This window comes from Phoca vitulina, unplaced genomic scaffold (genome assembly GCF_004348235.1).
Source record: "Phoca vitulina isolate PV1807 unplaced genomic scaffold, GSC_HSeal_1.0 scaffold4, whole genome shotgun sequence".
In the NCBI taxonomy this organism is placed as follows: Eukaryota; Metazoa; Chordata; class Mammalia; order Carnivora; family Phocidae; genus Phoca; species Phoca vitulina.
This window is the reverse complement of record NW_022589707.1, coordinates 43947717-43974545: the sequence shown is the minus strand read 5'-3', so window position 1 is coordinate 43974545 and position 26829 is coordinate 43947717. Positions and strand designations below refer to the sequence as shown.

Below are 26829 nucleotides of genomic sequence, written 5' to 3'. Positions count from 1 at the left end.
TGAAAATTCATCTGTAAGTCTAACATTACCTTAATACCATGTCCAGATGAAGACATCATAATAATGTGATGTAAAGAATATAAGAGCAAAAATTCTAAAAAAATTAGCAACTAGAATAACAATTTATGAAAAGTGTAATATATCATGATCAAGGGAATGAATGCAATGCTTGTCAACAAGGTAAGAAAAGAAGCAAAATGCTCCTGTGTGGATAGGAACAGTAAACCTGTCTTTATTCACAGACATGATTGTTGATGTAAAAATGCCTGGAATCGGGGTGCCTGGGTGGCTCAGTCAGTTAAGCATCTGCCTTTGGCTCAGGTCATGATCTCAGTGACCTGGGATGGAGCCCGGCTTCAGGCTCCCTGCTCAATGGGGAGTCTGCTTCACCTTCTCCCTCTGCCCCTGCCACCCGCTAATGCTCTCTCTCTCTTTCAAATAATTAAATAAATAAAATTTTTAAAAAAATGCCTGGGATCTACCAAAAAGCTCCTAGAACTAATAAATGAGTTTATGAAATGCTGGGATACAAGATCAATTTACAAAAATCAATTCTATGTCTATATATAAGCAATGAGCAATCTGAAATTCAATTAAAAAACAATACTGTTTATAGTTGCATCAAAAACTACCAAATACTTAGAGATAAATCTTTAAAAAGATACACCAGACATATACAATGGAAACTAGAAAATATTGCTGAATCAAACTATCATAGAACCAAATAAAAGGAGAGATCCTCTGTTCATAGGTCAGAAGAATCAATATTGTTAAGGTGTCAGTTATTCCTAAACTCATCCCTAGATTCAATGCAATCCCCGTGAAAATCCAGCAGGCTTCAAAAAACCAAACATTTTGTACAAATTAAGAAAATACAAACACCACCACACAAAGTTGGCAATTGATAAAATATATAATGAGGAGACTTTATATATATATATGTATGTATATACATACATATATACAATATACATACATATGTACATATTTGTGATTCCATATTTGTGAATTTACCTATTTGTCAAAATTTCTTTGTAATCCCCCAAATCAATACTCACAACACTTTGATGGTCATTTAGGGTTGTATGCAGAACAGCACAAATTTTGAGTGGCTCAAAGCATGTATTTCCAACTGAGGCAGAACAGGGTGATTCTCTCCCTTTTGGTTCAGTTCTCATACTGTCAGTAAATGTCCTTTCCATGGTCAATTACTGCCACATTTTGCATATTTTTTTTGTGCTTTTTGGTCATGATTTCATGTTTAAAATGGCCCTGAGTATAGTCTGAAGTGCTGTCTAGTGTTCGTAAGTGTTCCTAAATGCAGGAAGGCTCTGATGCACTTAATGGCATGCTCAGGGATAAGTTGTAGTGTTGCTGGCCACGGTTCAATGTTAATGAATCAACAATTTATATTAAATAAGGTGTCTTTAAACAGAAACATCCACAATACAGAGTTACGTGTTGATCAGTGATGAAAATGTTGTGACCAGAGGCACAGGAAAAATGGACCCTGTACTTCTCTTCGTAGCAGTGGTGTTCAATATTTGATAACTCAGTGTCTGCAGTATCTTTATCGCTATAACTACTATCAAAATGAGAATTAACTATGTGTGTATGTACACACACATACTGTGTATGGGCAATAAACATCTAAAAATATACTTAAGCTCACTAAATCTGGAAAGGCAAATGAAATAAACATAGAAATATTTCATGCTTATCAGAGTGGCAAACATTTTATACTCTGACAAACTGTTTTCGAGATGTGAGAACTTTCATGCACTTCAGTGATAGTTTAAATTGGTAAAAACACTTCAGAGAGCAATTTCACAAAACCTAATCAAGTCGAAAACTTAGATTTCCTTTGGCTCAGCAATTGTACTTCTCGATTCAGAGCGCAGAAAAACTTATGTTTGGTACTGATCTTAATATTTTTAGTGGACTAATATCTATTTTAATTGGGATATGGTAAGAACGTCACAAAATTTTTTTTTTTTTAAAGATTTTATTTATTTGAGAGAGAGAGAGGGAAGGTGGGAGAGGGGAGAGGGAGAAGCAGATTCCCTGCTGAGCAGAGAGCCTGACGTGGGACTCAGTCCCAAGACCCTGAGATCATGACCTGAGCTGAAGGCAGACGCTTCACCGACTGAGTCACCCAGGTGCCCCAAAACTTCACAAAATATTCTTGACTGTTAAATTCATTGGTGTTTTCTAACACTACTTTGAAGTCAAAGTGCAGCAATATTGCTGCGAAATCATCCCATGGAAACTTGCATGTACATATGTGTAAAACCGTGTTATTAATATGGTACAGCAGTTCTGACTATGTCATAGTTTCAGTTTCAATTTTGTATAGTAAATTCTTCATATGAGCCCTTTCTAATATTTCTAATGCTGGAATCTGCCTTGGGGAGAGTCCTGGGGCTAACGTATATATTAGATTATCTTGGTTTACAGAAAGGTCAATTTAAAGCACTACTTTTGAGTTAGCATATATATTTAAATATAAAATACAGACCAAATAATATGTCTAACATATGTGCAAAATATAAAGATTCATAATGAAATGAACATCCACATTTTAAACCTAGCTTAAGAAATAGAACATTAGCAAACCGTGTGAAGCCCTCTGTGTGCTACCCTTCGTCCAGCACCCTCCTCCCCCAACCCTGGACATAATCACTCTCTTGATATTTGTGGGAAGATTTCAAACTACTGATTTAATTACTTTAGTAGTCATAGAATTATTTATGTTTTCTTTTTCTTCTTGGATCAGATTTAGTAAGACACTTTCTAGGAATTTGTCCATTCCATCTGTTTTCAATTTTATTGACAAAAGGATGTTTATAATTTTCGCTCATAAGCTCTTTTTTTTTTTTTTTTTTTTGGCGAGACTTTTCACTTTCTTGAAGTTGAACTGTTAGGGCCAGGGTAAGGAGATGGTGAGCACTAGAAGGCGCTAGACAGCGCACAGTGGATGAATGCCTAAGTGGGGAGTGCACCCCTGAGGAGGGTGGGTCAGGGATGGCTGGGCAGCTCCCAGTGGCTAAAACCTACATCACAGCCGTAGCATGATTCCAGAAAATCTGGTGTTCTGTTGGGATCCGAGGAAGCCGGACGGGAGGACTGGGGTAAAACCCTGCGGTCAGAGCGCGGGGGTGAGGCTTAAGCGATTAGACACAGTGCGGGTGCCTCCAGCGTTTCATTTGTCCTTTGTGACCCTCATCCACGCATCTCAAAATCGGAAGCCCCTCCCTCTGAGGCGGTTTACTCCTCTGCTTCCGGCTTGGATGGGAACCCTGCACTAGAGACTGCTCTTCAGCCCCTGGGCAGAGACTGCTCCCTACCTGGAGCTTTGATTAGTTTTGTTGACCCTCAGCCCCCACTGCCTGCAAACACAACTGGCCCCACCATTCTGTCTATAGGAAGTCTCCCACCTCTGTCCAGCAGTTGTCCAAGATAGAGTTTGAGAGATTTGTGGATGTCCTTGTAACTGAAAATACAATAGGATTTGGGATCAGAAGAGTAGAGTTAAAATCATTTTTATGCTATTAGCAGTGTGCCCCTGTGCAAATTCTCAAGCTTCACTGTCCCTTGGAATCCTCATTTTTCAAATGAGGGTAGTAACATCTCACACAGCTGGGAAGCTTAATTGAGCTAGTAGAGAGAAGCACCCAGAACAGAAACAACCTAGCTGTCACTCAGATATTTCTTTTCTTCCTTCTCCAGATTCTCTGGATCACTCCTCCTCTCACCCTCCATCTGACTCTGGAAATATCGGATGTGGAGTAGGTCACTGAATGCTACCTGAAGACTCAAACTGTGCCACGTACATCTCAGCTGGGAAAGGCGCACGATAGCCTGACCCCTCTGTGTTCAGTTTCTCACACAGAAGCACAGTTCCTGACACAAAGCAGGTACTGGGAAATGTTGGTTAAATGCATGAATGGGTCTGGTGCAGAGATGATATATCATGGGAAAGTCTTTTAGGGGGAGTGTCCAGTTGTTTTCAAAGAAAACATCATCATGTCACCAAAGCTGACATCATAGGCAGAGGGTGGGGTAAGAGGCTCCAATCTGGGGGGCACCCCAAAGCTCTGCATATCAGGAGCAGCGGACATGACCCGGGGTCCCCGAAGCCAAAGGCTGACTGGAACTCTTCCAGGATTTTATGGGGTCATAGACCCCTCTGAGCCCACTCGCCTTTCCAGTCTGGCTCTTTTGGCTCCTCTGGGTGGCCAGGCTGTCCTTCCTCAAGTCCTGGGAGGATTACAACATTCCAGGAGGGGGGTGGTTGATCCAGCTGCCCGGGGCATTGTGATTCGGGGGGGGCATTGTGCCCGGGGCATTGTGATCCAGCTGCCAGCGGCATTGTGATTCAGACACCACAGCCTCTTCATAGATTGGCATCTCAAAGGTTTCATTGTCACTGTCTGACCAACTCCGAAGAAAGTAGGTTCTCTCATAAGCTTTTAAACATCTGTAGCGTCCCTTCATTTCTTCTTTTCAAAAGTGCTAGCTTTTGACTTGATTCTCAGTGCTATCTTCTGTTTCCGATTTAGTAACTTCTGTCTTTGTTTTCATTCCTCTTTCCTTTCTTCTACAGTTTTCTCTTCTTAAAATGTTTCCTAAATTGGATACTTAGCTCTTTGATTTTCAGCCTTCCATCTTTTTTAACATAAAACTTGATTACCCTAAGTACCATAATTTATCTTCTAAGCAATGCTTTAGTTGTGCTCACAATTTTTGACATGTACAATTTTTGTTATTTTTACCATAATTTTCATTTTTATTTTTCCTTCTACCTGAGAGTTTTTAGAAGTGTGCTTTCAAATTTCCAGGCACACGGGCTTTTGTGAATATCCTTTGATTACTGATTTTCAACCTAACATTATCCTAATGATATCAATACTTTGAAATACCTCAACACTTGTTTTATGGACTACTATGAGATTAATTTTTATAAACGTCTCTGTGTCTGGAAAGAATGTGAATTCTCTTATTGCTGAATGTAAAGTTTGAAGTATGTCCTACAACATATGTTAATTTTGTGGGTCAAATCTTGGAGATACTTACTGAATTTTTGTCTGTATAATTTATCAATTACTGGGAAAGGTATGTTAAAATTCTTCAGTATATTGGTTGATTTATTAATTTTCTTTATAAATTTGGAAATTTTTATTCTGAATATTGAAGTTGTATTTTTTCTAAAACAGTAGACTTTAATTTTTAGAGAAGTTTTAGGTTTATAGGAAATTGAGCAGATGTTACAGAGAGTTCTCATATACCCTCTCTCTCTTCCTACCCTGCTCACAGTTTCCCCTATTACTAATATCTTATATTAGAATGGTACATTTGTTACAATTAATGTACCATTATTGATGCATTATATTAACTAAAGTCCATAGTTTAAAACCCATAGTTTAGGGGTCACCATTTGTCTGTGGGCTTTATGGGTTTTGACAAACTTGTAAAGTTATGTATGCATTACAGTATCATACACAATAGCTTCACTGCCCTAAAAATCCCCCGTGCTACATGTATTCATCCCCCTCCCCACAAACTCCAGTAACCACTGATTTTTGTCAATTTCTATAGTTTTATCTTTTATAAAATGTCATACATTTGGAATCATGCAGTATAAAGCCTTTTTAGATGGGCTGCTTTTACTAAGCAATGTGCATTTAAGCTTTCGTTATGTCTTTTTGCGGCTTGATAGTCCATTTCTTTTTTTTTTTTAAGATTTTACTTTTATTTATTTATTTATTTTAAAGATTTTACTTATTTATTTGAGAGAGAGAGAGTGAGAGAGAGCATGAGCAGGGGGGAGAGAGAGGGAGAAAGCCAAATGCGGGGCTCTTTCCCAGGACCCTGGGATCATGACCTGAGCCGAAGGCAGAGACACTTAACCGACTGAGCCACCCAGGCGCCCCTAAAGTTTTATTTTTAAGTAACCTCTACCCACAATGTGGAGCTTAAACTCACAACCCCGAGATCAGGAGTCTCATGCTTCACCAGCTGAGCCAGCCAGGCACCCCAGCTCATTTCTTTTTATCATTGAATAATACTCAACTGTCTGGATGTACCACAGTTTGTGTATGCGTTCACCCTTTGAAGGACATTTTAGTTATTTCCAGTTTTAGGCAATTATGAACAAAACTGCTATAAACATTTGTGTGCATGTTTTTGTGTAGATATAAGCTTTTAACTCATTTGGGTAAACACCTAGGAACATTATTGTGGGATCATAAAGTGACTATTTGTGAGAAACTGCCAAACTGTCTTTCAAAGTGGCTAAATTGTTTTGCATTCCCACCAGCAATGAATGAGAGTTCTTGTCACTCCACATCCTTGCCAATATTTGGTATTGTCAGTGTTTTGAATTTTAGCCTTCTAATAGATATGTGGTGGTATCTCATTGTTGTTTAAATTTTCAGTTCTCTAATGACATGAGATTGAGCATCTTTTCATACACTTATTTGCTATATGTCTTCTTTGGTAAGTTGTCTGCTCAGATATTTGCCCATTTTAAATTGGGTTGTTTGTTTTCTTATTGTTTAGTTTTAAGAGTTCTTTGTATATAAGAGTCCTTTATCAGAGATATGTTTTGTAAATATTTTTTCCCATTCTGTAGCTTTGTTTTTTTATTCTCTTGAAAGTGTCTTTTGCAGAGCAGAAGTTTTAAATTTTAATAAATTCCAACTTTATTTTTTTTCATGGATTGTGCTGTTGGTGGTATATCTAAAAAGTTACCATCAAACTCAAGGTCACTAGATTTTCTCCTATATTATCTTCTGGAAGTTTTATCATTTTGCATTTTACCTTTGTGTGATTCACTTTGAGTTAATTTTTGTAGAAGGTGTAAGATCAGCATCTAGCTTTTTGCAGGGGGCATGTAGATGTCCAGTCGTTCAGGTTCTATTTAAAAAAACAAATTTTTTCTCCATTGTATTGTCTTTGCTACTTCGTCAAAGATCGGTTTACTGTATTTATATAGCTCTATTTCGGGGCTCTCCGTTCCACTGATCTGTCTATTCTTTTGCCAATATCACACTGTCTTGATTAGTGTAGTTTAATAGTAAGTGTTGAAGTTGAGTAGTGTCAGTGTCCGTCCTCCAACTTTATTTTCTCCTTCAATACTGTGTTGGCTGATTCTGGGTCTTTTGCCTTTATATACAAACTCTAGAATCAATTTATAAATATCTACAAAATAACTTTCTAGGATTTTAATTGGAATTGCATTGAATCTATAGATCAAGTTGGGATGAACTGACATCCCAACAATATTGAGTCTTCTTATTCATGAACATGGAATATCTTTCATTTACTTAGAGCTCTGTGTATTTTTCATCACAGTTTTGTAATTTTCCTCATATAGATCTTGTACATATTTTGTTAGATTTATTTCTCAATACTTCATTTTTTGGCACTAATGTAAGTGGTATTGTGTTAATTTTTGTTTTTTATTTTAATTTTTAAAAAAGTTTTAATTTAAATTCTATTTAGTTAACATACAGTGTAATATTAGTTTCAGGTGTACAATATAGTGATTCAACATTTCCATATATCACCTGATGCTCATCACAGAAGTGCAAACCTTAGTCCCCATCACTATTTACCCCATCCCCTCACCCACCTCCCCCTGGTAACCATCAGTTTGTTCTCTATAGTTAAGAGTCTGTTTCTTGGTTTACTTTCCTCTCTTTTTTCCCTGTGCTCATTTGTTTTGTTTCTTAAATTCTACACGTGAGTGAAATCATACAGTATTTGTCTTTCTGTGACTGACTTATTTTGCTTAGCATAATACTCTCTAGCTCCATCCATGTCATTGCAAATGGTAATAATGCATCTATTCCTTTTTATGGCTGAGTAATATTCCATTGTATATATATACCACACCTTCTTTACCCATTCAGCACTCAATGGATACTTGAGCTGTTTCTATAATTTGGCTATTGTAGATAATGCTGATATATATATCAGGCTACATGTATCCCTTTGAATTAGTATTTCTGTATTCTTTGGGTAAATACCTGGTAGTGAAAATGCTGGATTGTAGGGTAGTTCTGTTTTTAATTTTTGCAGAGCCTCCATATACTGTTTTCCAGAATGGCTGCACCAGTTTGCATTCCCACCAACAGTGCAAGAGGGTTCCCCTTTCTCCACATCTTGCCAACACCTGTTGTTTCTTGTGTTGTTGATTTTAGCCATTCTGACAGGTGTGAAGTGATACCTTATTATAGTTTTGATTTGTATTTCCCTGATAATCAACCATGTTGAGCATCTTTTCATGTGTCTGTTGGCCATTTGTATGTTTTCTTTGGAAAAATGTCTATTCATGTCTTCTGCCCATTTTTTAAGTGGATTATTCATTTTTGGGGTGTTGAGCTTTATAAATTCTTTATATATTTTGGATACTAACCCTTTATCAGATATGTCTTTTGCAAATATCTTCTCCTATTCCATAGATTGCCTTTTAGTTTTATTGATTGTTTCCTTTACTGTTCAGAAGCTTTTTATTTTGATTAAGTCCCAATAGTTTATTTTTGCTTTTGTTTCCCTTGCCTCCAGAAACATGTCAAGAAAGATGCTACGGGGTATTGTGTTTTTTAACTTCAAATTCCAATTGTTCATTCCTGGTATATAGGAAAGCAAATTGATGTTTGTATACTAACCTTGTGTTCTAAAACTTTGCTATAATTGCTAATTAGTTCCAGGAGGTTTTTCTTTTTTTTTTTTGTATTTTCTCTTTGTTTGCATGAAGTTTACAACTGTCTTATCTTCTTGGTGGATTAAAATATTTTCATTATGTAGAGGCTTTGTTTATCCTAGTAATGATTTTTACTTTAAAGTGTCTTTATTACTTATGAAAGTAGCCATAAAATCTTTTACCTAATATATGCCTTTCATTTTTTTTTGATTTTCAGCTTTTCTGCATCTTTCTTTTTTAGATCTGTCATTTGAAAAAAGTACATAGCCATATCTGTATGTCTGTGTGTCTACACACACATACCAAATATGATAGTGTTTGTATTTTAACTGATTGATATTTATTGCTGTTAAGTTCATTTGGTTAGAAGACATACTTTATATGATTTTAATCTTTAAAAATTTATTGGTAGTTTTTTATAGTCTATCTTGCTAATGTTCTTGTACACTGGAAGAGAATGTGTATTATGTTGTTATAGGGTGGAATGTTCTATAAATGTCAATGAAGTATTGAAATCTCTAGCCATAATTGTGGATTTTTTGTTTCTCTTGTAGTTCTTTCAGTTTTAAAGCTCCATTATTAGATGCATAAGTGTTAAGGATTGTTATGTCCTGTGACCTCTTTATGATGCTGAAGTGACCTACCTTGTAATATTCTTTGCTCTGAAATCTACTTTATCTGATATTAATAGTTACTCCAGATTTTTAAAAATTAGTATTACTATAACACATTTTTCTATCCTTTTACTTTCAAGCCATTGTTATTTATAGAATATACTTCTTGTGGCAGCATAGAGTACAGTCTTGCTTTGCTATCCAATCTGAAAACCCGTGTTTTTTAATTGAGGTATTCTAACCATTTACATTTAATTTGGTTCTTAATATTTTTTTGGATTGAGTATTTCTTATTACTGATTCCCTTTTATCTCCTTTGTTGGCTTATTAGTTATAACTTTTTGGTTGTTTTAGGGTTTATGCTATGCATCATTAAGTTATCACTGTCAACCTTTGAATGATATAAAACTTCTTGTAGAGTGTAAAAACTTTACAATGGTATACTTGTTTCTCCCTCTCTAGATTTTGTCCTGTTGTATACGTTATTTTTACATATGACATAAACTCCACAATACACTGTAATTAGTTTTGTTTAAATAATCAATTACCTTTTAAAGAATTTTAAATGATAAGAAAAAGTGCATATTAACTAATGTATTAACCATTTTTAATGCTCTTCATTCCTTTATGTAGATCCAGATTTCCATCTGGTATTTTCCTTCTATCTAAAGGACCCCTTTTAACATTTTTTTTTTTTTAAGATTTTATTTATTTATCTGAGAGAGAGAATGGGAGACAGAGAGCATGAGAGGGGAAGGGTCAGAGGGAGAAGCAGACCCCCCGCCGAGCAGGGAGCCCGATGTGGGACTCGATCCCGGGACTCCAGAATCATGACCTGAGCTGAAGGCAGTTGTTTAACCAACTGAGCCACCCAGGCACCCCCCCCTTTAACATTTTTTGTAGTGCAGGTCTGCTGAAGATGAATCCTTCCAGATTTTGTATCTCTGAATAAGTCTTTATTTTGCCTTCAATTTTAGAAGCTATTCTTGCTGAGTATAGACTTACATGTTGACAATTTTTATCATATTTTCTGAAGAGAAATATACCGTCATCCTTATTTTTGTTTTTCTGTTCATAATATGCCTTTTTTCTTATGCTGATTCTAAAGTTTTTCCTTACCTCTGGTTTTGAGTGATTTGATTATGATGTGCCTCTGTGTAATTTTCTTCATGTTTCTTATACTTGGGCTTCATTGAGATTTTTGGATCTGAAATTTTATAGTTTTTGTCAAATGTGAAAAATTTTCAGTCATCATTTGCTTACTTTACTCCCCTTCTCCTATTTCTCCTTTGTGGTCTCCATTTACACTTGTATTAGGTTTCTTGAAATTGTCCCTCACACCACTAGTGCTCTTCTCATTTCTTAAAAATTTTTTTCCCAAATTTTATTTTGAATAGTTTCTATTGCTGTGTTTTCAAGTTCACCAGTCTTTTCTTTTGAAATGTTTAATTTTTGTTAATCTAATCCAGCATATTTTTCATCTCAGATATTGTAGTTTCCATCACTAGAAGTTTCATTTGGACTTTTCTTATATTTTCCATATCTCTGATATTTTTAACATATTGAGTACAGTTACAATAACTGGTTTGCTGTCATTGTCTGCTATCTAACATCTGTGTCGGTTCTTAGTCTAGTTTGACAGGTTTCTCTCCATATTATAGGTTATATTTTCTTTCTTCTTCGTATGTCTGGTCATTTTTGTTTAGATGTGAGATATTCCAATTTTTACTTTGTTGGGTGCTATATGTTTTTGCATTCCTATAGATATTATTATACTTTGTTCTAGCATGCAATTTAGTTACTTAGAAACAGTTTGATCCTTTTAAGTCTTGTTTTTAAGATTTTTTTTTTAAGATTTTATTTATTTATTCATGAGAGACAGGGAGAGAGAGAGAGAGAGAGAGGCAGAGGCAGAGGGAGAAGCAGGCTCCCTGCTGAGCAGGGAGCCCGATGTGGGACTCTATCCCAGGACCCTGGGATCATGACCTGAGCCGAAAGCAGACGCTTAACCATCTGAGCCACCCAGGCGCCCTGTTTTTAAGATTTTTTAAAAAAAGATTTTATTTATTTATTTGTCAGAAAGAGAGAGAGAGCGAGCACAAGCAGGGGGAGCAGCAGAGGGAGAAGCAGGCTCCCTGCTGAGCAAGGAGCCCGATGCAGGGCTTGATCCCAGGACCCTGGGATCATGACCTGAGCTGAAGGCAGATGCTTAACCAATTGAGCCACTCAGGCATCCCTTGTTTTTAAGATTTTTGAATGGGTCAGCATTTAGTCTAGGACTGATTTTGTCCATGACCAAGGCATGACCCTTTTGAGTACTCTATCCAGTGCCCTGTGAATTATGAGGTTTTCCAATTTGGCTGGTGGGACCAAGCACTATTCCTGGGTTGGTGTGAACCCTGAGGACTGTTCTAATCCTTTTGGGTGGTTTTATCCCCCTAGTTTCCTCATATGTACTCACTGATCAATGTTCTCCTAAATACTCAAGGAGGTCCTTGCTGATCCCTGCACAGCCCTCTCCTCTCTAGTACTCTATCCACAAACTCTAGCTGCCTTTATTTCTCTAGTTTCCCAAGTCCTCCCTCTAAATTCAGGGAGTCTACCAGGCTCTGCTGGCATTTCCCTTTCTGTGCCACCGCCTGGAAACTCTGAAGGCAGTATGCTGGGGAAATCATATGCCTGATTTGTTTCCCATCATCTCTGAGGGAGTGCTTTCTTTCATTACCAGCTATCCAGTGTTGTAAAAACCAGGGTTTCCTTTACTTTGTCCAGTGTTTTGGTTGTTTCAGATGGGAAGGTAAATTTGGTCCCTGTTATTCCATCTTAGCTGGGTGTGGAACTCATTTCATTGTTGGTTAATGATATATTTGGAATTTTTTCCTACTAGTTTATTTTATACTTTCTATTTATTTTTTTCTTACATACTTTCTCCTTCTTCTTATGACAGTAATCAGATATTATATTTATTAAGTGCTTATTCCATCTGTTAAGCCCAGACTTTAGGCTATGTAGTTTGCATAAATTTCCTCACAATGACCCAAGAAGGTAGCTACTAATGCCTTGCTTCTTTTAGGTATGAGGAAACTGAGTCATAAAGCTTTCAATGACCTCCCCAAAAGTCACATGTCGGGGTTTACATCCAAGTCTTTCTCTAAAGCCTTTGCTTTTTCTACACAGTACTGACCTGCCACCAGCTGAAAGCTAATGTAGCTATATACTGAGAATGCTAATTTATGTGATTGTTAAGCTAATAAGACAGTTCCTTTGAGTGGTCAGTGATTTGGTTGTCTCACTGGCCTTTACTTTCATTATCTATGGAGCTAATCCAGAGTAAATAAACTCTGGTTCATGTTGTCAAATAATTTAATATTAGCAGAGTAAGTTATGATGTTAGCAGCAATATGAAAATGCTATGAGTGATTAACCACAAGGTGTCTTTGGGAATGAGCTTATTGGCTTGGGGGAGGGTGGACTGTAATAATAACTTATTTAAAAGTATCATTTTATCTCAGTTTGTACAGAAAGCTAATATTGGATGTCTAGTAGAAATTATCTCTCTGAATTTTAATTTTCTATTCATTATCGATTCCTTGATGGCTTATCCTGACTTGTTGACAGTCCTTGCTCTGAAGGGACCTGAAGATATATATGCCCAGAAGATACAAGAGAGCAAATGAATACACATGTTTTTGGAAGGTTCTGCTCTTTCAATGTTAAGCCTTTACAGTCTGCACTTTGTGCCCACGTCTTCCGTGGCTGAAGAGCTCCGTCTGCCAGGGATTCTCTTGGCCACTCTCTGCACTGGTGTTTGTAATTGTCATCATCGTAGGGCAGTGCAGCCTTTTAGGACGTGTCCTCCGTCAGCGCGGCTGCACCTGCTGGTGGAGCCACACACTGTCATAAGAGGCATGGCTGACTTCATGCCGTGAAGCATTTATTTGGCGGTCCTTAAATATATCCAAGGCTGGTAGTGACAAAACAGTAATCCACTAAAAGTAAAGGCAGTGAAATCTCTTTTGAAACAGGCAGCACAACAGCATGGTGTGTCATGCACCTCATTACTGAAGTCTGAGTGTGTTTGAATCTTTGACTTTTATGGTATAATTAATTGAATGCACCTTTCAGAGCAAGAGAAAAATGGAAGGCTCTGCAAGCCTTCCAGTTTCTTAAAGTACTGCTGTGCGCTCTGTCGGGCAGGCATAGCCTTGTAGACAAAGATGGAAATGTATAGCAAGCCCAAAGGCACAAGGCTGCTTCCCTCTGGAGCTGTCATGAGAACAAATGGGAGAAACAGGAAGTCTGTGCCACATGGTAGAACTTATCCCGGAAAATCAAATGGATATAATCCATTCCAGCTTTAGCACACACTAGCTTCACAATGGCATGTTAGACATTTGCTGGAGGGAGTAGCCTTGGGATCTGAAATCTCTCTTTCTGAAGAAATGAAAGTTTTTTGAGAAAGATTATTATTAAGAACTCGAACCCACCATGCCTTCCACAATAAAGAAAAGAAAAGCACCGAGGTTTGTGGACACTGTATTCCTCCAACACGCCAGGGATATGAATGAGGAAAAAATGTACTTTGGCATTCAGTGAGCATCCATGGAGGGACTAGTGGCTATCAGGAATGGTGCTAGGGGTGAGGATGGCAATGAGGAAGATACAAATATGACCTTGAGATTTGGAGAGAGATATGTAAAAACATATATATGGTAATTGAGTAGTGTAAGAGTGTGTGAGTGCAGAAGTATGCAAAATGCTGGGGAGGGCAAGAGGTCTTTGGGGAGGAGGTGAGCTTTGAGCAGAGTCTGCAAGGATGTTTTCTGGGGAGAAAAGGGCCATCTGGGGAGAGGCAGCAGCACGTCTAAAGGCACAGGAAACTGAAAATAACTCACAGCTCTGCAGGAGATGGTGAGTAATCTGGTCACGCGTGCTTCAGAATGACTGGAGATAACATGAGAGAAGAGTGTTGGGGTTGGGTTGGGGAGGACACTGTATGCTGTGTAAAGGAAATTGGGCATTGTGCTGTGGATTTAAAGTAAGGGAGTAACCCGCTCAGACTTGGGTTTAGGAAGAGAATGCTAGAGGTGGTGTGGAAGGTAAATGGAAAGGAAAGAGGGACTAGAAGTGCCCAGACATTAAGAAGTCATTGCAGTGCTGAGGTAGAAGATGGCGTGTGCTAAACCACCACTGACGCTGTCTTAAGGACTTTGCTCTTATTTGGCACTTTGCCAAAAGACATGATCTTCACCATCACTTGCGTGGCTCTGTAATTGGAGGGTGTTCCAGTCGTCTCTCAGCTTTTGTGCGTTGCCCGAACCAGGTAAAACTGTGCTTGGACTGAATGTCAGACAGGCCTGCATTTGAATCCTGCCTCTTTCTTGTTTCAGCTGTGTGACTTGAGATAATTGGCCTCTCTAGCCTAAACTGCCTCCTCTGTAAAATGAAGTAATGGTGCCTTTGATAAATACTGGCCGCTTAAGTACTGTAGGTCTGCTCACCTTCATGTCCAGCACAGGTCGTGTGAGCAAGGAAAGGAATGCTATTGGCTAAGCTTGTGACTCCCTGAATCTTACGCATTTTCACAGATTCTGATCAGTGCATGGTTGTTAATTGATTTGTTTTTATTCAAACAGTGCCTTCAAGTGAGGGATGTAATCTCTGGATACCTAAAGTCTTCTGTGTAGTCAGCCATCTTTCATCGTTTCACTTTAGTGTGGTCTGAGAGATTGCTTACGTTGAATTTCCTGTGCGTTGCTAACTTACATGATTAATTTTGGAGCCAGAGGGCATGAAGATATCATCTGTTAAATTTTCTCACTTACTCATTTGTTCATTCATTCAGCAAACAACGGCTGAATGTCTAAATGTGCTAGATACTGTGCTAAGCACAGGCAAAAATGAATTAGACCAGGGTCTTGTCCCCCAGATGCCCAGAGCTTTGGGAGAAGTAAGCACATGGTTTATAATACAAAGTACTATGGAATTTCAGAAAGGAGAAGAGTAAATAGGGCTGTAGTGGGCAGAGTAAGAACACAGAATTGACAAGGAGTAGATCCTTTAGCCAAATCTTGAAACATGAGTTCATATTTATTACTCTGGCACTGGGGGTAAAAGAGGGTCAGAATTCTAGTTATTCTTGGCATATAAACCACCCCGCAAATTAGGGGCATGAAACAACATCAATTTTTTATTTCTCATGATTCTATGCATTGGTTGGGCTTCATGGGGCAGTTCTTCTGCTCCAGGTGGTGTTGTTTGGAGTCACTAACGCTGGGAGCTCTGAAGTCTCTTCACCTCCCCTTCCAGTATCTGCTTCTCAGTCCTGGCCCCTCTCCTGCCCTCCGCATGGCAGTTATCTTGTATTCTGGTTCACCAGATTCTTATGGAGCGTCCACTGTGTGCCAGACAGGGCTAAGCACCAGGGAAACAACTCAAAAAAGATTTAGTTTTAGACAAAGTGAAATGGTTTTCTAGTTAGAAAGTTACTGACTTTTATTTTGGGAAAAACCTATCTAGTACCCTCTGAATGTTTTGGAGGCATGTTATTTGATCTGATTTTATTTATTTTTTTAAAGATTTTATTTATTTATTTATCAGAGAGAGAGACACAGCGAGAGAGGGAACACAAGCAGGGGGAGTGGGAGAGGGAGAAGCAGGCTTCCCGCTGAGCAGGGAGCCCGATGTGGGGCTCGATGTGGGGCTCGATCCCCCAGGACCCTGGGATCATGACCTGGGCCGAAGGCAGACACTCAATGACTGAGCCACCCAGGCACCTGATTTGATCTGATTTTAAAAAAAGATCCCTGAAATGTACAAAGAACAGGATCTATAGAATAAAATAATTTCCCTCTTTTTCCCCAAGACAAATTGGGGTATATTCAGCATGGAGGTATATTGTGTTGAGTTATTATAGTAAAAATATAAGAAGAAGAATTTAGGCAACAAGCCTGAAAAAAATGTCACCTGCAGGGGAAAAACGGTGTTGGCCTCAGACTTTCTCATAATCGCAACATCAGGAGACAAGGAAGCAATGTCTATAAAATTCTGAGGAAAAAAATATCTGTGACCCAAGAATTCTAAATTTAGCCAAGTGTTTGCTGTATACAGAGGCATCAGGCAGAAATTCCTAAGCACACAGGAATTTGGAGAATTCAGCATTTCTGAGTCCTTCTTGAAAATTCTATTTGACAGTAGATTCCAGCCAACCAAGACATGGATCAAAACAGAAGTACTCAGGAATGGAAATGCTACATGGTAAAAAAAAAAGTGAACAATAAATCTACTTGAACTTAGACCCCAAACTGCAAATCCTGGAGTTATAGAGTAATTCTGAAATCCTGGGGATTATGAATATAGAATAGAATGTGAAGGTTAAAAACCTTGATGGTGCTTAAAAAAAAGATAATAACAAATGAAAATTAGAAGGTGGGAGTAAGTGCTACTTTCCTCACCTTTCATGGCCGAGAATTAGTTACTACTGAAACTGGTAGTCTGAAGTTAGACATGTGTAGGTAAAACTTCAGTCTCTGAATGTTTTTTACAATCTTATTTTCTTTCTTTCTTTCTTTCTTTCTTTCTTTCTTTCTTTCTTTTTTTCTTTCAAGAAGCTCTTAGCTTCTTTAGAAAATAATATCTCTGGCAGAAGACTTACCTAAAGACCAGTAGTTTCTTTGGTTTCATTTTTTTTCATTATTAGAATCAAATAAAATATAATGTAATATACTTTACTTCAGCACCATGTTTTCTATCTTCTGTTTGTCTATCCAGCTCCAACTAGGTACATATGTGTACAGGGAGGTATCTGAAATAATGTTCATCTAATATTAATAATTTTTTCTAAGTGGTAAAGATTATTTTTGTTTTATTATTTGTGCTTTTCTGTATTGAATGATTTTAAAATAATAAGGAAATTTTTTTTATAAAAATAATATTCGATTCCACGGTTGTAGTTTGAGTGTTAACTTTATCTCTTCAGGCCTCGGTGTCCTCATTGGTAGGTGGGGTGAATAATGTGGTGGATAATAGTCCCTGTTTCTGAGGGCTGTTGGGAGGAGCAAACAAGAGAATGCCCATGAGGCACATAGGATGGCATCTGGACTATCATGAACTTAATACACATTAACTTTAAAAGAAGGTATGAAATCATGTAATGTTAGAACTAGAAGGAACTTCAGTGATTCACTTTTTAAATTTTACTCATGAAAAAACTGAAGCCCAGAGAGGTGTGCCCAAGATCACATGGCTAGTTATGGCAGAAACTTAATCTTCTGCAGGCCGGCTCTTTGCACATCCCACGCTCTTTATATGTTCTATGGGAATGAGAACAGAGATGTATATAATATAAAACAAACAAATTCTTGGACTAATATTCACATTACTCTTCAGCATTCTTAGAGCCCATACCAATAAATATATCATAGGTGGGAGTGCCTATATGCCCACTAGGTTAGCAAGAACATGGCTTGCAATTAAAAATTTGCCCTAGGAAATTCCACGGAGCATATCATACATGTACAGCTAATTAAAAGGTAACTGGGCCCTTTTATCTCCATCTGGCAAGAGTTATTCTGTCTTATTTATCTTCTGCCTTGAGATGATAAAATGAATAGCTATCTTCCATTTGTTCAATTAATTAGGCTTCTTTTCTGTTGCCACTGTGCGGCAATAAACATGGCTGTCTAGACAGAACCCATCCCTCAAATTTTTCCTAGGTTGTTGGGAAAAGCCTATTCCACTGTTAATATTCACAACAGGGTGGGCATAGAAGACCTCTTTGCAGCAATTTCACATGCCATTATACAAATTAATGAAAATTTGTGATTCTTAGAATGGGTGGGGTTTTACAAATGGTGGGAAAGGAGAGATGGAAAAAATGGAAGAGCATTTCATGAGCAATTTTAATTCAAAATACAACATCAAGAAGCAGCCTCCCAGGGAGAGATGTGATTGAGTGTTATTGTGAAATTTGTTGGAAAAAAAAGAATTCTAGAGTTGCCAGCTTCAAAGCCAGGGTAGCGATGTTATCATTTCCTGGTACATTCTCTATACAATGGAGCAATTAGATGAGTATAAACTGGGCTGGCTAACGCAGTATTCAAAGTAATAAGTCCAGACCATCCAGCTGCCTAAATTGATTAATGATATGCAAATGGAATTTACAGACTAGAGTCATCCGTTTCCCCTCTTCCAGGCTGTCTGTCTTTTCTTAACTCTACTCCTTGCTTTAGCTAAAAGGAAGAGAAACTATTATGAACATGGGTTAGACAGTAAATTACTTTCTCTTATTCAATCTCAGCTTTCTGAGCTATGATTCAAACCATCAAAAGTCTATCTCCAGCCTATAGAGAACTGACATATTCATTGTGGTGTGTCACTCCTCAAACTCTGCTGCCGTCATTTCAACTACCCTTAATTTAAAATACTGTCTGCATCAGCTAGAATCCCTAACAAATGGAGCGCCTCATCACCATACTAATTGAACGAAAAATGTTCCATGATTTAAATACCTATTGCTTCATCATTTCCCAGTCTCTGGCTTCCATTTTGTCAGGCATGAAGTTGATGATTAAACCCAAGGCATAATTATTAGCAACAGAGGAACCGTTGTCTCATCTTGCAGTTTCCTGACCAGGTGCAAGCTCTCCGCTCCTTACTGAGCATGTCTGTCAGTCTTATGAACAATCCCAGCAGAATAAGTGACTGATTTTCTCTTTATAATCACGGAGGCGCTTTATAGCAAATTGTCACACTAGACCTCTACTTCTGAATGGCATAATGAATGTTTCAGTGTGGTGAGAAGTTTATCTATTGAAAAGAGGTGTCAGGGTTGGAGCTAGGATGTTGACATCTTTTATCAATAAACCTACCATGGCTGCCTCCCACCACATTGGCCTCTGTCGCTTCGACAGTTGTGTAAAATGAGGAAGGGATTACAAAGCAGGGTGCAAGAAACCTGTTTATAAATTCTGGCTTTGAGTGAAAGTAAAAAAAGAAGCTTGCGTGGGCCTGAAGCTCTGTGTAAAGGAGTTGTAGTGCAGAGTGACTTATGAGGGAGAAGGAGTACAGGGTGCATTCAGGAGTTGGAAAAAGAATAATTTTTAAAAGCACATTTCAGAGACTAACAAAATAGTCCTGATTTAGTACAGTTTTAAGTTATTTGGATTTGCTGCATCCAGATGTGTGAACTTGTCTATGAAGCTATCAAAGAGAGAACATTACCTTGTTTGAGTTTGATGAAAGGTATACTCAAAGTACTCGTCTTTCTCTATTTACCAGTAGCATTTGAACTTGAAGCTGGTTCCTCTAACTTGGCCAGAAATAGAAGCCCCGGTTTTGAAAGTCCCATGTTTGGAACTAAACCCAGGTATCTTCAGACTCATTAAAGGATCTGCTTGCACATTCTAAATTCTGGTCTTTTGCCCATAATAGGGACAATGTATCTCTTGAAGAGTACTTTCCACTACATCTTCTTTTCTCAGAAGCTTTCACTTTACTAATATCCATTTATGTTGGAGTTAAATTTAAAATGTAGAAATCTTTTAAAACTCAAATTCTGACTAGGCAGACTTTTCCTCTGTGTTTATGCTCCCTTTCTTGGACCCATATGGATATCTGTAGATTTTGAGGCTACATTCATGATCCATTTCTAAGACATATTATTTTCCTTCTTCTCAGCTGTTAAGATTTACAGGTAACTCTAGAGTATTTGCAGAAATGGATATAGCTGATATGTATTTATAAATAAGAAAACCACATAAAAAGAACTTTGTCTTTTTAATTTAGATAAGTCCTTGGCAACTTTAATGTGAATAAGTAGCTTGATTTTCTGGTGACTAATTTTTGGTTATTTAAACTACTAGAAACAATTCATGTCACCCAGAAAAGAGTAGAATGTCCTTAGAAGAACAGATTATTGCTGGGTGGTTTTGAATAAAACCTCCTCCTAAATGAGAATTCAAATGCATTAAACCATGGTTCCCCACCCCCCACCTCCCTGCCCCCCATCAAACATTTAAGATAGTATTTTTTTTTTTAAGATTTTATTTATTTATTTGACAGAGAGAGACACAGTGAGAGAGGGAACATAGCAGGGAGAGTGGGAGAGGGAAAAGTAGGCCTCCCGCTGAGCAGGGAGCCTGATGCAGGGCTCGATCCCAGGACCCTGGGATCATGACCTGAGCGGAAGGCAGACGCTTAATGACTGAGCCACCCATGCACCCCTAAGATAGGATTTTTAATGTCACATTTATATCCATTCAGACTTTTAAAAACTATTTCTTATGTGTCTAAGTCAAAGGCAATGGGTATAAAATGCCAGAAAACTGGGTGGAAAGATGAAAAAAGTCCTAATTTAACCACTCATTAGCTGGTGACCTTGAATAAGTCACTTAACACTTATTAATCATCTGTACAATGAGGGGTCATGACTCCAGGGTTCCTTTGAGCTTTAAAAATCCTGTGAACTGACTCTTAGTGCTTTACAGAATGGAGAATATAAGATGCCTGACCTGGATATGCTTAGACTCTGTTTGCTAATCACATACTGGCAAATATCACTAGAATAAAGAATTCCGTTGGCACACAAATATTAATTTTGACCTGGAAATAGCAAGACAATGGCTGATGAATATCCCTCGATACAGAGGAAGTATTTACTATAAGGCAGGCTTAAACCAAGGAGAATATATTGTTCTTACATGACAATGTATGACTTGTATGACTGAGAATAGAGAATCTTCTTTTATTATAAATGAATGTACTCCTTGTTATGGGAAAAGTGACATTTTCAAAGCTGATCTTAAATTCAATAGAGTCAGGATGCATTAGACTTCACTGCAAGTTCTCAGAAATTGTTGAAGACAGTGATCAGTAAATATTAACAGAAGAAGGAAAGAAGGGAGGGAGGGAGGAAGGGAGGAAGGAAATAAAACAGTGGCTCACCGAGTGTATTTTAAATAGAGTACATTGTGAATATTTGTGCCTTAAAATGTGCTAAGATAAACTGAGTCACAAATATATGACTTTAAAAGTTTTCAAGTCATTTCTAACATGACAACAAATCTATGAGTCTTGCTGATCTCTGCCTCACTTGTGGTTTAAAAGTCATCCTGTGAGATATTACATCACGACAAATAATTTGACCCCTGTTTACACTTTGAAAAGAAGGAGATATTCTGTCCAATTGCTGAGGGTGAGGGCTCTCCAAGGAACCATCTCCCCTAATCCATCCATCAACCATCAATAGTATGAGCCAGAGATGTGGAGAATTTTCCACCTGCCCTTTTGATTTGAGTCACTTCTCACTGGTCACTCATGGTAACATTGGTTTTCAGAGGTTTGCCACAAGAGGAGCTAGGGGCAGTGCCCTGGTTCCCCCAAATGAGCAGTTCCCTCTTTCTCTTCTGACAGCTTGAACCTCAGTGTTCCTGTGCGGTTCAGGCTTTGTCTACTCTGCTATCCTCAGTAGGGCAGACTGGCCGTGCCATCTCTTGCTCTGGTCCTGTCCCCCTCAGGGCAGGTGACAGTCGGACACCTCCCCCTGAAATCTCTCCCTCTCCAGTTATCTCCTGAGGTCCTACAGTCTGGACTTGCTGCATTTCAGTGGTTTTCCTATTTACCTGCTCTAAGAATCACAGCATGGTGGTGTATAGATAAGTCAGAAGATTCGGGGCAGCTAGCACATAGGATATAAAAACAAGGAGAGACTGCAAAATAGTCTGAGACACAAAGCAGCAACAAAAGTTCCAATGTGAAAGAATGAGTGACTTTGCCCAGTGCTTGTAGTCTATCATGGCTGTGGCTGTTTATATTGAAGGGTAAATGAAAGGTTCTCTGAAAGAGCAAGGATTCATTACCTTGCTTCCATTCCATATAATAAATCTTTGTGAAAGTGACAAGCCTCTAAAGAATGAGAGAGAGAGAGAAAGAGCAGAGGGAAGCCAATTTCTTAGGCATAGGAAGTGTGTATAAAAACAGCAAAGAACCCCCCACCCCACCCCATCTCTGAATGGGTAAGGGTCCTTTTGCTAACATTCCTCAAGGACACAGAATTGGGGAAGACTAGAATTGCCTTAAAGAGCAACCCCCCCTCCCAGTTTTCAGATGATGGAATTGAGACTCTGAGAAATTGACTGACATCCTCAGGGTTAGCCAGAGAAAAGTGGGAACAAGATAAGGCTCCAGACTCTCAAATCATATTGTGTCCTTTTTAAACCAGTAAGAACAAGTTTTTGGAATAGAAAAAAACTGGTGGGAATTTACTCATTCATTTATCAAACATTAGTCCTACTCAGTGCCAAGACCCACTTCTAGGTTCTGAGAATATAGCAATGAAATAAAAAGTCCTTGTCTCATATTCTACATTCAACTAAGCAAATAAACATAAATGATAATGCTAGGTACTAATAAGTGCTAAGACCAAAAACAAAGTGGGTAAGGAGAAGAAGGTGTTACAGGTGCTGTTTTATATGACAGGGAAGCTCTCTCTGCTGAGGTGATATTTGATCAGACACCAGAACAAAGTGAGGAAGCAAACCACATGAAGACCTGGGAGCAGGATGTGTCAAGCAGAGGCCTCGAGGCAGGACTATTTGTTTGTTTAAAACAGCAGGGAAGCCAGTGTGGCTGGGTAAGAATGAACCAAGGAAGGAGAGGGAGGAAAAAGACTGGAGAGTAGCCAGGGCCAGATCCTGAAACGGTTTGGGTTTTAAGTGTATTGGGAGCTATTGGAGGTTTTTGAGTAAAGCAGTGATGATATGTGATTTACTTTTGAGAAAGATCAGTCCTGATTTTAGTGTGATTAATAGACTATAAAGGGGTAAGAGTGTAAACAGGGAGACCTGGTTGGTGATCCAGGAGAGAAACAATGGTTTCATATCACACCCAGAACTCATTTTCATTCTTCTTTCTTTCCTTTGTCCACTAGAGGAGCTAGAAAGCCAAATGCTTTATTTCCTAGCTGCTCCTGCAGCACAAGGTGAAGATGTAACATGGTTCTGGCCAATGAAATAGAAATGGTAGTCTACTGCGAAGGCTTCGGGGAAATCACAGCTTTCTTGAGAAAAAGGGTGACTCACATGGTTGACCTTGATTCTCTGCAGCCCTTTTCTCTTTATGCTCTTCCCTTCTTCCTACCTAGAATGTGTATATGATGCCTGGAGATGCAGTAGTCAGTTTGTGACCATGAGGCAACAAGCCAAGAATGATAAAACAGAAAACTAGACAGAGCCTGCATCCATCATGACATCAGGGGGCCACTGCACCAATCCTTGACTGTATACCTCTCAGTGACCTTTACATAAGCCCCTGAAGACAGGGGTCAACAAACTTTCTGTAAAGGGCCAGATGATAAATATTTTAGGCTTGATGGACTAGATACTTTCTATCACAACTACTCAATTCTGTTGTTATCGCACAAAAGTAGCCATAGATAATATGTAAAAGAATGAGAATGGCTATGCTCCAATAAAACTTTATTTCCCAAAAAGGTGGCAGGCCAGATTTGATCCTGGGGGTCTCATTTGCTGATTGTTGATTTAAGCTACTGCAGTTGAGTTTTCTTCTTACTTGCAACTCTCGCCATTCTTAATTAACACACATAGATCAAAGTAATATCTTTGAGGTTGGCAAGAGGTGATTAAATTCAGAATATATTTGTTGTCAAGGATGATACCAAGGTCTGGAGAGTGAAAAACTGGTTGAATGATTGTGCCTTTTATTGAGATGAGAAACACTAGGGAGGATTAGGCAGGAGGAAGAGTGTGGAAAGCAATAATTTTGTTTTGGACATGTTAGGTTTGAGATGCCTACTTGACTTATGGATGGAGTTATCAAGGAGGAAGTTGAGGGGGAAGATTGGGGTTAGATCGATAGATCGATCTATCTATTTATCTATCTATCTATCTATCTATCTATCTATCTATCTATCTATCTATCTATATCTATCTATGAGTCATTATGGAGTAGTTGGAATTAAAGCCAGGGGACAGTATGAGATCACCTAGGGAGTGAGTGAAGATAGAGAAGTTCAAGGACTGAGCTCTAATGTATGTAACATTTAGAGGTTAGGAAAAAGAAAATGATTCAGCCAAGAGGACTCAGAAGAAATGGTAATATATTTAGGAGGAAAACCACAAGGATTTCCTAGAATCCAAGTGAAAAAAATGTGTGAAGTGTGTTACGTGCTTTAGAGAGATTGAGTGAGATGAGGATGAAGAATGGGTCATACGATTTGGCAACATGGAAGTCATTAGGGCTTTGACCAGAAAGGTTTTGGTGGAGTGTTGGAGATAAAACCATAATTTGTGTGGGTTCAAGACAAATGGGATGTAAGGAATTAGAAGTATCAAGATACAAACTCTTTTGCAGAGTTTTCATATAAAGATGAACAGAAAAATATGCCATAGAAGAGAATAGCTAAAGAGGTTATGAGAGATTTTCTTTAAGTGGGAGATATTATGGCCTCTTTCTGTGCTGATGGAAATAATTTATTAGAATTCCAGTCATGATGAACTAGCTAACTTGGACCTAATATCCCATTGAGGACAACTAGACAAACTGGAAAAAAATGTTTTAAGTCAGAATCACAGGACTCATATCCAGGAAAAGACAGAAATCTAGTGAAGTGAATCTGGCATTTGGGGCTGCTTTGACCCTGCTGACATGTGCTGATCCAAGAGAGATGTCCGAGTGGTTGAGCAGTGCTTTTGAAAACCACATGGTACTAGACGACAAGCGGGAGCTCAGCTTGATACCTCCCTCCTCCCACCCTGCAAACTTTGGATTGAGGCTCTGAAGATCTGTATCCTACAAGTGAGGGGGAAGTAGAAACAAACCAGCCCTCACATGAATTGTAATCTATCTTTGAAACATTTGGGTGACTTAGGAAATATTAATCCCTGAGATGGATTAAGATGACAGGTTGCTAATACCTATTGAAGACTGGCAGAAGAGAATGAAAACCCTCATTAAAAGAAGATACAATTATCCTAGGCTTCAAATAATTTCTCAAACAGTTTTTCAAATGGAGTGTCTGAAACACAATCAGAGAAAACCAGACCCGTGAGCAGACAAAACAACATAAGATGAAAATGAGCACAAACAACAGATAATGGAAACAGAACAACAACAGCTCCAGATATTGGAATGATCACACACAAACTTTAAAGGTAATGTACTTATCATGTTTAAAGAGATAAAGTCAAGTTGGAGACCTGGGAACTATTAAAAAAGTAACATAGATTCAAAAAACAACTAAACAGAAATTCTAGAACTCAAAACATAATAACTAAAATGAAAAACTCTGAACAGGCTTAGCAGAAGATTATACATGACTGAAGAGAAAACTATTACGATAGAATATAGTCAGAAGAAAATATCCAGGATGAAGCACAGGAGGGCAAAAGAGTGAAAAAAGCAAAAGAGAGATTTGAGTCATAGCAATTATGAAGAGAATAGCTAACATATATGTAACTGGAGTCTCAGAGGAGAGGATAGAAAGAATTGAGCATAAGCAATCTTTAAAAAGATACTGGGTAAGAATTTTCTATAAATCTAGAAATACATCAATACACAATGAACTTTGGTCAAGATCTTGATCTTGTATTGATGTATTTCTTGATATATATATCATAAAATATATATTTTAATGCACATCTAGATAACATAGTGAAACAAAAGAAAACCAAAGACAAAGTGAAAATCTTAGATCCAACCAGAAAAAAAAAAAAAGACATTATCTGCAAAGGAGTAACAATTATACAGCTGACATCGCAACAGAAGGAATGGAATCAAGTAAATATTGAAATGGTATTTTCAATGTGATGACAATCCTAGCAAAATCTACCCAGGAAAAATATCTGTTAAGAATTAAGGTCAAAGAAGATATGTTCACACAAAACATAGAGATACGTCACCAGCAGACATGTAACAAAGGAAATAATTAAGCATGTTTTTCAGGGGCGCCTCAGTGGCTCAGTCAGTTAAGTGTCTGCCTTCGGCCCAGGTCATGATCCCAGGGTCCTGGAATAGAGTCCCACATCGGGCTCCCTGCTCAGCGGGGAGTCTGCTTTTCCCTCTCCCTTCGCCTGCTGCTCCCCCTGCTTGTGTTCTCTCTCTCTGACAAATAAATAAATAAAATATTTGAAAGAAAATTTTAAAAATTAAGCATGTTTTCAGACATAAGGAAAATGATCTCAGATCAAGATTAGGGATGCAGGAAGGAATGGAGTGCAATAAAAGTGGTGTTTTGTGGAACTTGACAAGCTAACCAAAATTGATATAAATATGCAAAGCATCAATAATAGTTAAGGCACTCTTGAATAAGAACAAGATATAAAGCCTGGCCCTAACTGAAAAGCTACATATAATTATTCATTACAAATTTACAATAGTTGATAATGTGGAGTGAGGCACATCCCAAAGAAGGTGATTTCTGGGAAGGAATACTTCTGGTAGCTGAGGAAATGAGTGCCTTTGTCTTGAAGAAGGAATCGGGATAACATC

The 26829-nt window shown here is 38.2% G+C and overlaps 1 long non-coding RNA gene across 1 annotated transcript in view; it reads left to right on the top strand.

Moving 5' to 3' along the window:
• The window catches only part of LOC116630959, a 58528-nt gene that overhangs the window by 18881 nt on the left and 12818 nt on the right, over positions 1 to 26829 (top strand). Inside the window, exon 3 of the long non-coding RNA XR_004299054.1 lies at positions 3730 to 3917. This is a non-coding gene — a long non-coding RNA (uncharacterized LOC116630959). The remainder of the gene's footprint in view (positions 1 to 3729; positions 3918 to 26829) is intronic.